The following is an 11,047-nucleotide window of genomic DNA, read 5'->3' on the forward strand; positions in this document are numbered from 1 at the left end:
CCATTCCCCGTCCGCGCTGGGAGGATGCCGCTGTGTGCTTCAACAGCTATCAGCACTGAAAAAGAAAAAAAAAAAAAAAAAAGAAAAATAGGAAAAAAAGGAAAAAAAGGAAAAAAAAAACCCCGATGTACAGGGGAAAAAAAAAAAAAAAGAAAAGCCCTTAGGCCAGTGGTGCACTACGTGAGAGGGAAACATCTTGTATGCTAATTGGCTTTAGGTACTTACAGCAAGATTGAGACTTGTAGCATTGCCACAGATTGTTGGAAATTCCTCCGATAAGCTGACAGATGAATGTGTCTCCCTCATGGAGAGGTGAGAGAGCAGCAAAATACTTCCAAGAGCACAGGCAGTGAAGCAGAGATATTTCTGGCATGTCAACACGCCGGGGCGGTGAGAACGCTGACCACTCGCTGCGGGAAGGATGGGGGGAGAGAGGGAAGAGAAGGGGGGGAGCAGCGGGCAGGCACAAAATGCTGATCTGCTGGCCACGTCCTGCCACCTGCACGCTGAGAAGCAGCTTTTTGTGTGAAGAGCTCCATCAACTTGAATTACCGCTTGTAAAGCAAGGTGGGAGCGAGCAGGAGTAAGACAGCCAGAATCCGGCCCGCAGGGTTTCGTGCTCCTGGCCAGGAGAGGTGTAGGCTGAGATTAGTGTCCCAGCACAGCTTATTGCTGGGACCTGTTTAACCTTAAACCGTGTTTATTTCTTTGGCTGAGATTTTGAGGGGTTTTTGTCACAAGTTTCAGAATTAACCATTCCTTTTAGCCACGGGCAGGGTTCATTCCCCCTGGGTTCCTGATGTTTGGGTGATGCTGGAGGAGCATCACCCAGGCAGAGTTATGCTGAGGTTTCCCCACAAGCACCCACCCTTCAGACAAACCTTCACCTCCTCTCTGTGCTGTAAAAAATGAGGGAAAAAAAATAGCCTTGAGGCCCAGGGGCATCATGCATCTTGCACCACAGCCCTACACAGCAGCACAGTCACAATCTGGTCCTGAAAATGCACCAGACCCCATGGTTCATTGTGTTTATTCCAAAACACAGGGAATGAAGCCCACAGGAGTGCCAGGCTGGTGTCACACAGGCAGGGTACCCCATGCCTCTGTCCCACTCCTGCTGCCTTCAGCTGCCCCACCAGTTCCCGTTCTCCCTCTGCCTGCAATATGTGAAAAGTAGTTTCTAGTGGTTGAGATGGGAGTTGCTGTTCAAGGCTTTTTGCAGGATATTTGGAACTGTTTCTGAAGATTTTAAATTGTCTCCTTGGGTATCTTTGAGTGTGGACCCTTTGCTGAAGCAGTGTCCACTCCTGGCCACGGGCCGTGCCTGATGCTGGCTGTGGCTCCCTCCTCCCCATCTGGGCCAGACTGAGCCCTGGTTATTGCTCAGGTCAAACAATGCTGCTTCTTCTCTCCATCTACCTGAAAGCGTTTGCACAGGTGATTTCCTGTCAGTTCTGAGTGTACAAGGAGCAGAAATGATCCTGTGGCAGTTTGCAGATCCCCCAGCTTTTAGACTGGGGTTCAATTTTTCAGTCTTTGAGACAATTCTGCCTCTGACCTTGAGCAAGGTCACTTTCAGCTTCTGTGCCTCAGTTCTCCCAGCAATAAAATAGGCTTAATAGCATTTCCTTTCTCCAAATTTAAGTTTTCCTCACCATGTCCTGCCCACAACTGCACACTGTGAATCCAACGGGACCCCTAATTTAATAAGCACAAGGGAGCCTATTATTATAACCTTCATGCCACAGCTCTGTCTTTATCTCTGCCTGCTATTTGCTGTAGGAAATATCACTGCTTTCTCATTCCAATTGCCATTAGCAATTGCAGCAGCTGCGGTACAGGACCCAGGGATTTTCAGCTGAAGTCTAAATGCAGTTGACAACTGTATGAATCTCAGAGCCAGGGTAAGTAGCTAATGCAAATATCAACATTGTAGTAAGAAACACTCAGGAGCAGTAAGTGACTGATAGAAAAGTGATTATATGGACTTTATGTTGAAAAGTAAATATTTACTCTTCACCATTGACAGATGCTTCAAGCACCATAGATCTAAAAAAGACATTGATTTGCTCTCCTCCAGCCTCTCTTATCTCCTACTTATGAAAATATCTGGTGAATAGTACATCATCTGCTTGCTCCACAGCCTAAGTGCCTCAGAGCAGCCACTCAGGTAATTTATTTGGCACCCAACAGTGCAATAGTTAATTGTAGTGCTTGTGGAATTGCGTGTGGGCTCTGCTGTAGGCTCCTGAAATGCAGTCACCCATTGCTGCTCCTGCTTCCCTGATTCAGAGCTTGGACTCTGGGCCAGCTCCTGCCCTCCTCGGCAGCCACCCAGGCATTAAAAATAAGGACAAAAAAAAAAAAAACACCAGAAAAGAAAAAGGTTTCGTTCTGCAAGAGATTTTATTCCTTGAAGAAGAAGTAGGAAAGAGAATGACCTCAGAAAATGCGGCTGTGCTCTTTAAGAACCGGCTGGCCGTCGGTGGCTCCCTGTGCCGCTCTCCTCTTTGCCCTCCTGGAATTGCCTTGAAATAACTTAAATGAAGTTGAGCCACTTGGAGGCTGTCAGGTTTGTTGGACCTCCTTGGCAATCAATTTAACCTCCTGGAATAACTTTTTTCTGCCGCCTGAAGTTGCTGAGTCAGTGATGGGTGTCTGGGGGCTGCCTGCAAGGCTGCTGCTGGTCCCTCTTCCCCGGGGAGCCACCCAGGAACATGCCTGTGGGCAGATAAGGTGCTGTCCCTCTGATTTGCTATTTTTGGAAGGGACACTTATGGATGGTGTGTTTTACAATGACCTGTGTGTGACTGTGCTTTCACCAGCTGGGGGTGGCACCTTTTTGAGGACAGCTGTGGCTGTGTACACCGAGTGCAAACTGCCTCAGTCTTCCTGCTCCATCCTTTGGGATGCTTCAGCATCCCTTCCCCCTTGGGTGGAGCAGGCATTTCAGCCTCCCATTGGCTCTAAAGGAGAGAAACACACTCTGCTCTCTCACTTTTGTCCCGTTTTGGGGTTTGCCTGTCTTTAGAAGAACCCTTGTAGCCGAAGGTGGCCTTGGTTGACATTGGCAGGGCGCGTCCATGAGTGCATCCCTCCCGCCCCTTGGAGCTTCACTGCACTTCACACTGCAGCGGCTTTCTCTTTACAGTTGATAATTACTCACCTCAGAAATAAATAATCTCAAAGTGGAGGGTACAGAGAATTGTTGACAGAAGAGGAGAACTAAAAACTTTGCCTGTTTCTCTTGCGGAGCCTCTGCATTGGCCGGAGGGATCTGCCCAAGCTGCTCCCTGAATGTTGTGCTCAGTAATTACTGACTGCATAAACATTTCTCTTTTATTTAATTTTGCCTGATGATAATTAGGTGTGAGAGCCTTGTTTAGCAGCCTCTCAGTGCTTCCTGCTCCCAGTTGTTTTCCAGCCTGGAACAGAGGATGGAACCTGCCTCGTAAGGATGTTACCCGGTAAGATGCCATCCAGCACGAGCCCGATACCCTGGGAAAAGCAACCCAGCCTGAAAAATCCTCTAGATGAATCCCAAAAGCCAGCTGCAGTGTAAGGCTGCCTTCCAGGGCTGTCACCAGAAAAGCGTTCAAAAGAAGAGGAATAAGAAACACATTTGCCAAGTTCATAAAACTGTGACCTTGAGACAAAGGTCACCAAAGCATCACTGGCTTTCGGTGGGTCGTGGCACAAGGGGACAACCACAGGACCTGGAAAGGGACCTTTGGTGACAACAGACATTTCAAGGAGAGATTTACTGATAACAGGGAGTTAGAGCACTCAAAGAGTGTTTGCAGTGCTTGGATTCTGCTTTTGCTTTCTTAGAGCCTCTGAAGCCAGTGAAGTAAATGAAGTTAAAGGTGTTCTGCTGCCGTGTGGGTGCCTCAGTGCATCCCTGTCCTGCAGTGGGTTGGGGCTGGCTCTCCACATGTCCTGCACCCACATAATCTGCAGGCTGCCTGTCCCTATTGCTCTCCTCCTCCATCAAGTCCCTCTGCCTGCAAAATAACTCTGGAGACTTTGATTAGATTGTTCCTGTGAAGGAGACAGGTGAGAAGGAAGCCCCCTCTCACAAAGCCAGTCTTTTTTTCCCTCTTTTTTGTGCAGGTGCTCTGGTGCCTGCAATCCTGCTGGAAGTCTATGGGCCAGGACCAACACGTGTGTAAAGTTCCATTGCCACCAGAGCAGAGGTGTGTGGATGGAGAATATTTTCTTCACACATTTAACATTCAGGTTTCTTTTATTTCTTTTTTTCCCCCACTCTTTGTGTGCTGCCAGCAGCTCAGAGAGCTGCTGCCTGCAGCCTTAGGTGTGCATTAGCTTCCATTTGATTGCTTTACAGCAACTCTTCTTATCTTTGAAAATTAACCATTTCATAAGCAGAGAGGAGGTGTCTCACAGCATGAGCGTAATGCACCAGGCATTGCACCAAAGACTGCAGAGTGCACCACTCTTTCAGTCAGTGCTGAAGCTTTGACACCTAAGAGAAAAAGTATATTCCAGCCCTGTCAGATGTACAGAGCAATTATGCAAAACTGTCTTTAAGAAGATATCATTCTTAGGATTTTTTTTTTTTTGTAACAAGCAGTATTTCACAAAAATCCTCACCTTTTCTTACTTATAGAATTCAGTGCCACTTACAGTAAATTATATTTGTGAGGTTTCATTATCACATCTATGTAAATTCTACTGATAAAGTATCCTCAGACTTTAAGATGGAAAATGATTTTGTCAAGATAGGGTATAAGATAAAACAAAGGAAAGTAAGCAAGGTGGTTCCTTTTTTCTGCATTGACTGCATGGATGTTAATGAGAGTCATCTCCATGTACAGGTCTAGCATCTGGTTGCTATATTTATTTTAATTGTGTGGTTGCTTTTTTTTTCAGGGAGAAATCCAAATCCCATATGTGCTCTCTTATGACACAAACCCCTGAAAAATCAGAACAAATCTATAGATGTAACATCCATGTGCTTTTTAATTGCTCTCTTCTCACTAACTAAATATTGTGGGATGTTTTAGGGTGAGATGTGAACTTCCCAGCTTCATCTCTTTTCCACTCGTGTGTTGTCCTAGCTGCCTGCTGCTGACTCCTTGTAGGTCATTTCCAGCAACATAAGCAAGACAAGCAAACAGCAAAATTGCAAGATGCAAATGCCCTTCTTTTTTGGCTCTGAGTCAAAAAATAATAAGTTGACAATAACCCTGCCAGAATATGCAGCAAGGGTGACTGCATATTTCTTCCTGTTAGCGTGACAGTACAAGGGAGCTGGTGACCAGGAAGAGACGAGCTTGTGCTGCCCTGGTCGCTGCAGCATGCACCTTGTCTCAGGTTTTAAAGGTTTTTCTGGGGAAAGAATAAAGAATTCCACTCAACCAGCAGCTCATTTCCACTTCAGCAGAAAAAGCATGGGGGGGGAAAAAAGAAAGAGGAAGGAAAAAAGCAGGTGACTTAGTTATGTTAAAATAATACTAAATGAAGCACAGCTTGTTTTATAAAAGCTGCTGTGGGTGTAGGGAAGAAATGCTTCTCTGAGTGATGCTCGTGGTGGAGATGGGAGGGCAGGTGGGAACCCACAGGGATGGAGCTGGGAGCCTGAACCTGCACTGAGCTCTGAAAGGAGCCTGAACCTGCTCTGCCAATCCCCAGCCCTGCACTGAGCTCTGAAATACCACCCTGTCACCTCATGGGCTCCCAAACAAGTGGAGCCCTCTGTTTTAAAATATTTAAGAATTTGCATCAGCATCTTTGAGGTTAAAGGGTTTGAGGTGGCTCCTCTGGTGTCCTCCCTTCTGTCCAGGGAGCCACAGCCTCCCACCCCTGCCTGTGCCCTGGCACAGGTCACAGAGCCTGTGTGACCCTCAGCAGTGCTGATGGGAAACCCTCATGCTGGGGATAAACTAAACAATTGCAGGAGCTCCTGATCCCTTTGGAGGTCAAGATTTGGAGCTCAGCAACTCTCTCAAGAGCTTGAGTTGAAAGAATCAGGGTGCTGCTGAGATATTGCACGCAAGAGGAAGAAGCAGTGAAGTCTGGCCATGGAGGGATGCTCATCTTTCAGAATTACTTTTTCTCCCAGCTAAGCCTATCTCTGTTTAGCTGAGGTTCAGCTCCAGCACCAGAGGCTCTTCATCTCCAGCCAGGAGAAGACAGTGGAGGAGAATCCTGCAGTGAGCAGCACTTTGGGAGTTTGTGATAGATGCCATCTACCTCATTACTGAGCAATGGAACTTTTTTGTTCCCTCTCTTCTATTGATTTTTATGTCTCCAAAGCATGCTGGCAAACTCTGAAATGAGTATCTGTCAGAGGAGGACTGCTGCTGCTGATCTGCATCTTTGAAGTGAATGTCCATGGATCAAACCCTGGATCAGGTCCTGCTGCAGGAAAGGAGGGCTTCCCCTGGGCTGAGAGCTCCAAAGGTTTGTCCTTCCAGTGCACCTGCCTGAGAGAAGCCTGGATACCGACAGATCCAGTGCACCAGAACCTCTCTGCTGGGAAAAGGCAGCATTTTGGCCAATATCCATGCAACTCAGCACAGAACTTCCCAAATCAGCTTGGCTTGGAGTGTGAGGCTCCATCAGTGGGGGCTTCTCTCTGCCCTCCAGCCTGGAGAAGTGCTGAGCCTGGCAGCTGCTTCCATGGGCTGGGCACTGGAGGGTTCCCCACATCTCCACGACACTCTTTGGTGTGCTGCCACCCTGCCTGCAACACCAGAGTAAATATCTGCATTATTTGTTTCCTGTTTGTATGTAGCCCTCAAGCGAGGAAGCTTTTGCCCTGCAGTCCCTACACATATATCCGTGAACTTCACAAGTAGTTAATATTTTATGCATAATTCATAAAATTATACTACATTTTCTGGGAGTAATTAGCTGACTCTGTACCTCTAATGAACTGCAGGTTCAGCTATGACAAATACGTGGGGCGACTCTGAGGGATAGTAACACGCAGGCGCCTTTAAGCAAAGTTCAAGCAGCTCCTAAATTAACCGGAGCGAATCCCCGAAGATGCAGTATTTATGCACTGAAGCAGGAAGGGAGGGCTCTCATCTCACCACTCTCATCAGCCATCACAGCCCAGGAAGCAAGAGAGAGAAAATAAGAGTTATTTACCTTTTGCTAATTGGGAGCTGGGCAGCTCAGGTGAGACTTTCCTCCTTTTCCTTTATTTGGTTGATTGCGTGGAGTTGTCATGGAAGTGATCCCCAGTGTGGAAATGGATGTAATTGGCACTAAGATTTTCAGGCTTAAATTGCAAATTTTTTCTCAAAATTCTGTTCTCAGTTGGAGGAAAGTGAAATCCATTTGAGCTGTTCTGGTTCTTAAAATAGAAACTGAGCAATTTAATCAAAATTCTTATTTCCAGAGCATCAGCTCTGCCTCTGTGGATGCAGGGCTGCCTTTTCCCAGGGCTCAGCCCCAGCCCATTTAGGGCTGCCCACTGAGGCAAAGACAGCTCTGCTTTTGCCATACACCCACATTTCCCACTTTTTTGTGCTGTGTGAGCAGTGGAATTGGAGACACAGGACACAGCCTTTTCCTCTCAGGTCTGCAGCCTCTCAAGTCTGAGTTACTGGAGCAGCTCCAGCACCCAGCCACTCCCTGGGACCCCTGCTCCTCTGGCATCCCCTGATGGCATTAAACACAGCACAGTGACCCCAAAGCAGGAGAGCACCTCCTGCTGCCCTGCCCAGCCTGGCAGCTCCGCCTGACCCAGCAGCAGAGCCACGACTGGGTGGCACCACTTGGGATGCCAGCAGCACCCCCAGGACACACACTTCTCCTCCCAGCTCCCACTGCTCCTGCTCATGGCAGTGGGCAGAAGGAAGCTGCTCACTGATGGTGACCTCAGAAACCTGGACATCTAATACACTGCTACCAGCAGTCTCAAATATTAAATTTTCCCTCCACAGTGTGCTCCCTAAAAGGGAGAGCCCATCCTGCCACAGCCATTCCCACTGCTGGGAGACACGGATCCACTGCCAGGAACTGACTTTAAGTGCAGGGCTGCAAACTGGTAAATGTATTAACTTCAGGTGCCTCTCTGACATTTTTAAAAAAAAATTAAATTTTCAGCTCTGTTGTAGGTACAAAGGGAGGCACAGAGAAGAGCTGCACGTGTCAGGGGGTGAGCACATCAAGGCAGACGATGGTGACACCTGTCTGGTTGAGTTTAGGCTGACAAAATTCAGCAGAGAGACCTCCGTGGAGGGAAGAGGATGCTCGGGAGAAGCAGTGCTGCAGGGCCCTCCTCAGAAGCAGACCTCATTTTTTTTAATTAGGTTATAACTTAATTATGGATGCAAGGCTCTTCATTCCTGACAAGTTTTCCATAATCTTAACTTGATCTCATGTCAGAAGGGTCCCATACTCTGATAACCAAGCCCAGCTAAGAGTTTAACTAGAATAATAGCTGATTAAAAGGGGTTAATAGATACACCTCAAACAGAAGTAAATTAACGGGAGACGCTGTCTCTTGGCTAATGGGATCAGAACAGTATTTGTTTAGTTTATGAATGATTAATCTCCCTCTCTCGGCATTCCTGGGATGCTAATTGCACTTAGGGAGCCCGTGTTTGTTTTTACAGGAGTTGGAGGTGGCAGAAGGAAGGCGATGGTTGGCCCAAAGGGGAGTTCATTCACCCGGGTAATGGGCTCTTGGCACAGCCACGGGCAATACGGGAAAGCCACGCTCTGGGATTGGAGATATTGTTAAAGTCGAATTAAAGATGGTATTGAAGTCACTTTGGTGTGTTTTATGAGAAAACCTGTGGGGTTCACAAAGGCACCGAGTGCCGAGGCTCGTCTCCCCCTCCCGCCCGGGGAATTTCCACCACAGAAATGCTCGGATTTTTCCCTGTGGAAATTCTCCAAAGGGATCACAGCAAAGCTAAAAGAAAAGGCCAAAGGAGGGAAACCACTTCTCGTGGCAACTTTTGCATTTGACAGTTCAAAGCAGGAGAGCAGCAGCATTTGTCAGGAGCGCTGGGAGGGAAGCAGTAATTGCCTGGAAGCAGCCACAGATGCAGGGCTCACTCCAGCTGCTGCTGCATCGCTAAGAGGTAACCAAATCATTTTCCTCTCTACACACTTGTCAGCATTTTAATCCTCCATTATCTTTGTACCTAACAACACAAATGTGCTACCTCAGCCGTACTGTGAATTTACTAGCAAACAAACCATTTCAAACCAAAAAAAAAAAAGAAAAGAAAAGAAAAAAAAAAGAAAAGGGTTTTCATCCCAGGCTCAGCAAGCATGAGGCGTGTGGAAGGTCTCCCTGCTCATTGCAGGGATTGGAAAATGTGACCTTTAAAGGACCTCTTCAACCCAAAATATTCTATGGTTTTATGATTTTCTAAATAAAGCCCTTCCAAGTGGGGTTCCTGATTCAGCAAGGTACCAAGACACGTTCCACCAAAGTCAGCTGGCACCACTCATCCCAAACTTCTAGCGTGTTTGCAAAGGACTTAGTGAATTTGGAGGCAGGAGGAGCAGTTTTGAAAGGCAGGTGCCCACCCTGAGCACAGGATGCTTGCAGTGACCAATCAAATTATTTTTGGCGCTCTGGCAGTTGTTTGCAAGACTCAAAATTTGGGCTGACCAAATGACTGAGTTGTGATAAAGGTCAGTTCCTAATTCAGTTTACTTTAAAATGTCCCAGATGATGGCAGGGTGTGACTTTATGGATGACTAGGGCTCACTGAGGGGAAAATATGTGTTGAGAAAAGTTCTCAGTCTGTTCCTGGTCTTCCAGTCTCTTCCAAGGGATGGATGTTTGAAAGATGTGAGGAACATTGGGAAGACCAAGAGAACACTTCTGCAATAAACCTCTTTTTGAGTCTGGGATCAATTGAAATTAGGTGAGAGGCTGTTACCAAAACTGCATGCTAAGAAAGGGGATGCTCTTTTACTATTCTCCATAAATAATGTTACTTTGTGCTGTTCCCAGGTATTTCATTCATCACTGGATCGTGTAGAAAGCCTGAGCTGAATAAAACCTTCTGAAAGAAGATGAGGAGACACACTCTGCCTTGTAGATCATTTTACAGCTGCTGAAGCCATTTGTTTCCTCTGCCTGTTTTCCAAAAACTTGGAAAATTAACCATGTACCAGGAGGTGTATCATCTACTTTTTTGCCAAATCACATGGAAAGAAATTCCTTATTAAGGGAGCCACCTAAGAATATTTACTTTAAGAATAAATTACTGGATGATTTGCTGGAGGAGCTCCAGCAAGGCAGGTTTGGGCTGGGGTCTGAGGGCTCTCAGGGCAGGTACAAAGCTGTGAGAGCCTTTTCAAAGCTGGGGTGGGGGATCCAGGTTTTGCTTGTTGCTGGAATTTGGGAGCATCAGAGCATTCGTGAAACTCCCCCACGCATCCCCTTCCTGAGTCATTCAATCCCCCAAGCTACAGGTATTTGTTATCCAAACCCTACCCCAGCTGAGGTCTCCTGGGAGCCTCTGGCAAAGCTGCTGCCCAAAACAGTGTTTGTAAACCCAAGGAGATATTTGTGGGCACGGGAAGGCTGCCCAGACACGGCACCCAGCAGGATCCTGCCTTCCACAGGGATCCCTGCCTGCCCCTGCCCTGCCGAGCCAAGGGGGCCTTTGCATGGAGGTACAAGAGGTAAAAGCAGATATGGGCACAGGTGTGGATGGAGTAGTTGTGCAAAAGGGATGGAGACTCTGCTAAACTCTTCTCCAAAAGCTATCCAACTCCCCCAAAGGCAATGCTGGAGGAGCGGGTGAGACGTGGTGACAGCTCTGTGTGCAGTGGCCGAGCTCAGGGACCCCGTGGGTGGTGGCCAGGGGGAAGCTTGGGGCGATGGGTGTTCCTTGTAAGGGGCTGGTTGACACGTGGTGCCCTCCAGCCCTTCTCTCCCCTGCTGAAGACCCAGGTCTGCATCCAAAACAGCTTTTTGTACAGCCAAGGGCAGCCTCCCAGGCAGCAGTTTGAAAACGCTCTGGCTTTTGCAGATGCTTACAGCTGCAGGTAGGTGCCTAGTGGGATTCTCAGAGGTGCCGAGGCATGTAAAGCACCT

At 47.5% G+C, this 11,047-nt stretch overlaps 1 long non-coding RNA gene across 2 annotated transcripts; it reads left to right on the forward strand.

Annotated features, from left to right (window-relative positions):
• The first annotated feature begins 1,765 nt into the window (after positions 1 to 1,765).
• On the forward strand, positions 1,766 to 10,677 carry LOC111938070 (uncharacterized). 2 transcript variants are annotated; one of them, XR_002868868.2, is made up of 6 exons: positions 1,768 to 1,904; positions 2,030 to 2,170; positions 6,908 to 7,149; positions 8,595 to 9,068; positions 9,761 to 9,866; positions 9,956 to 10,677. It is a non-coding gene; the product is annotated as an uncharacterized LOC111938070 (long non-coding RNA). The 2 variants fall into 2 exon arrangements; XR_002868869.2 differs by lacking the exon at positions 6,908 to 7,149 and having other exon boundaries at positions 1,766 to 1,904.
• Positions 10,678 to 11,047: the final 370 nt, after the last annotated feature.

This window comes from Cyanistes caeruleus, chromosome 16, assembly GCF_971803275.1.
Source record: "Cyanistes caeruleus chromosome 16, bCyaCae1.hap1.1, whole genome shotgun sequence".
In the NCBI taxonomy this organism is placed as follows: Eukaryota; Metazoa; Chordata; class Aves; order Passeriformes; family Paridae; genus Cyanistes; species Cyanistes caeruleus.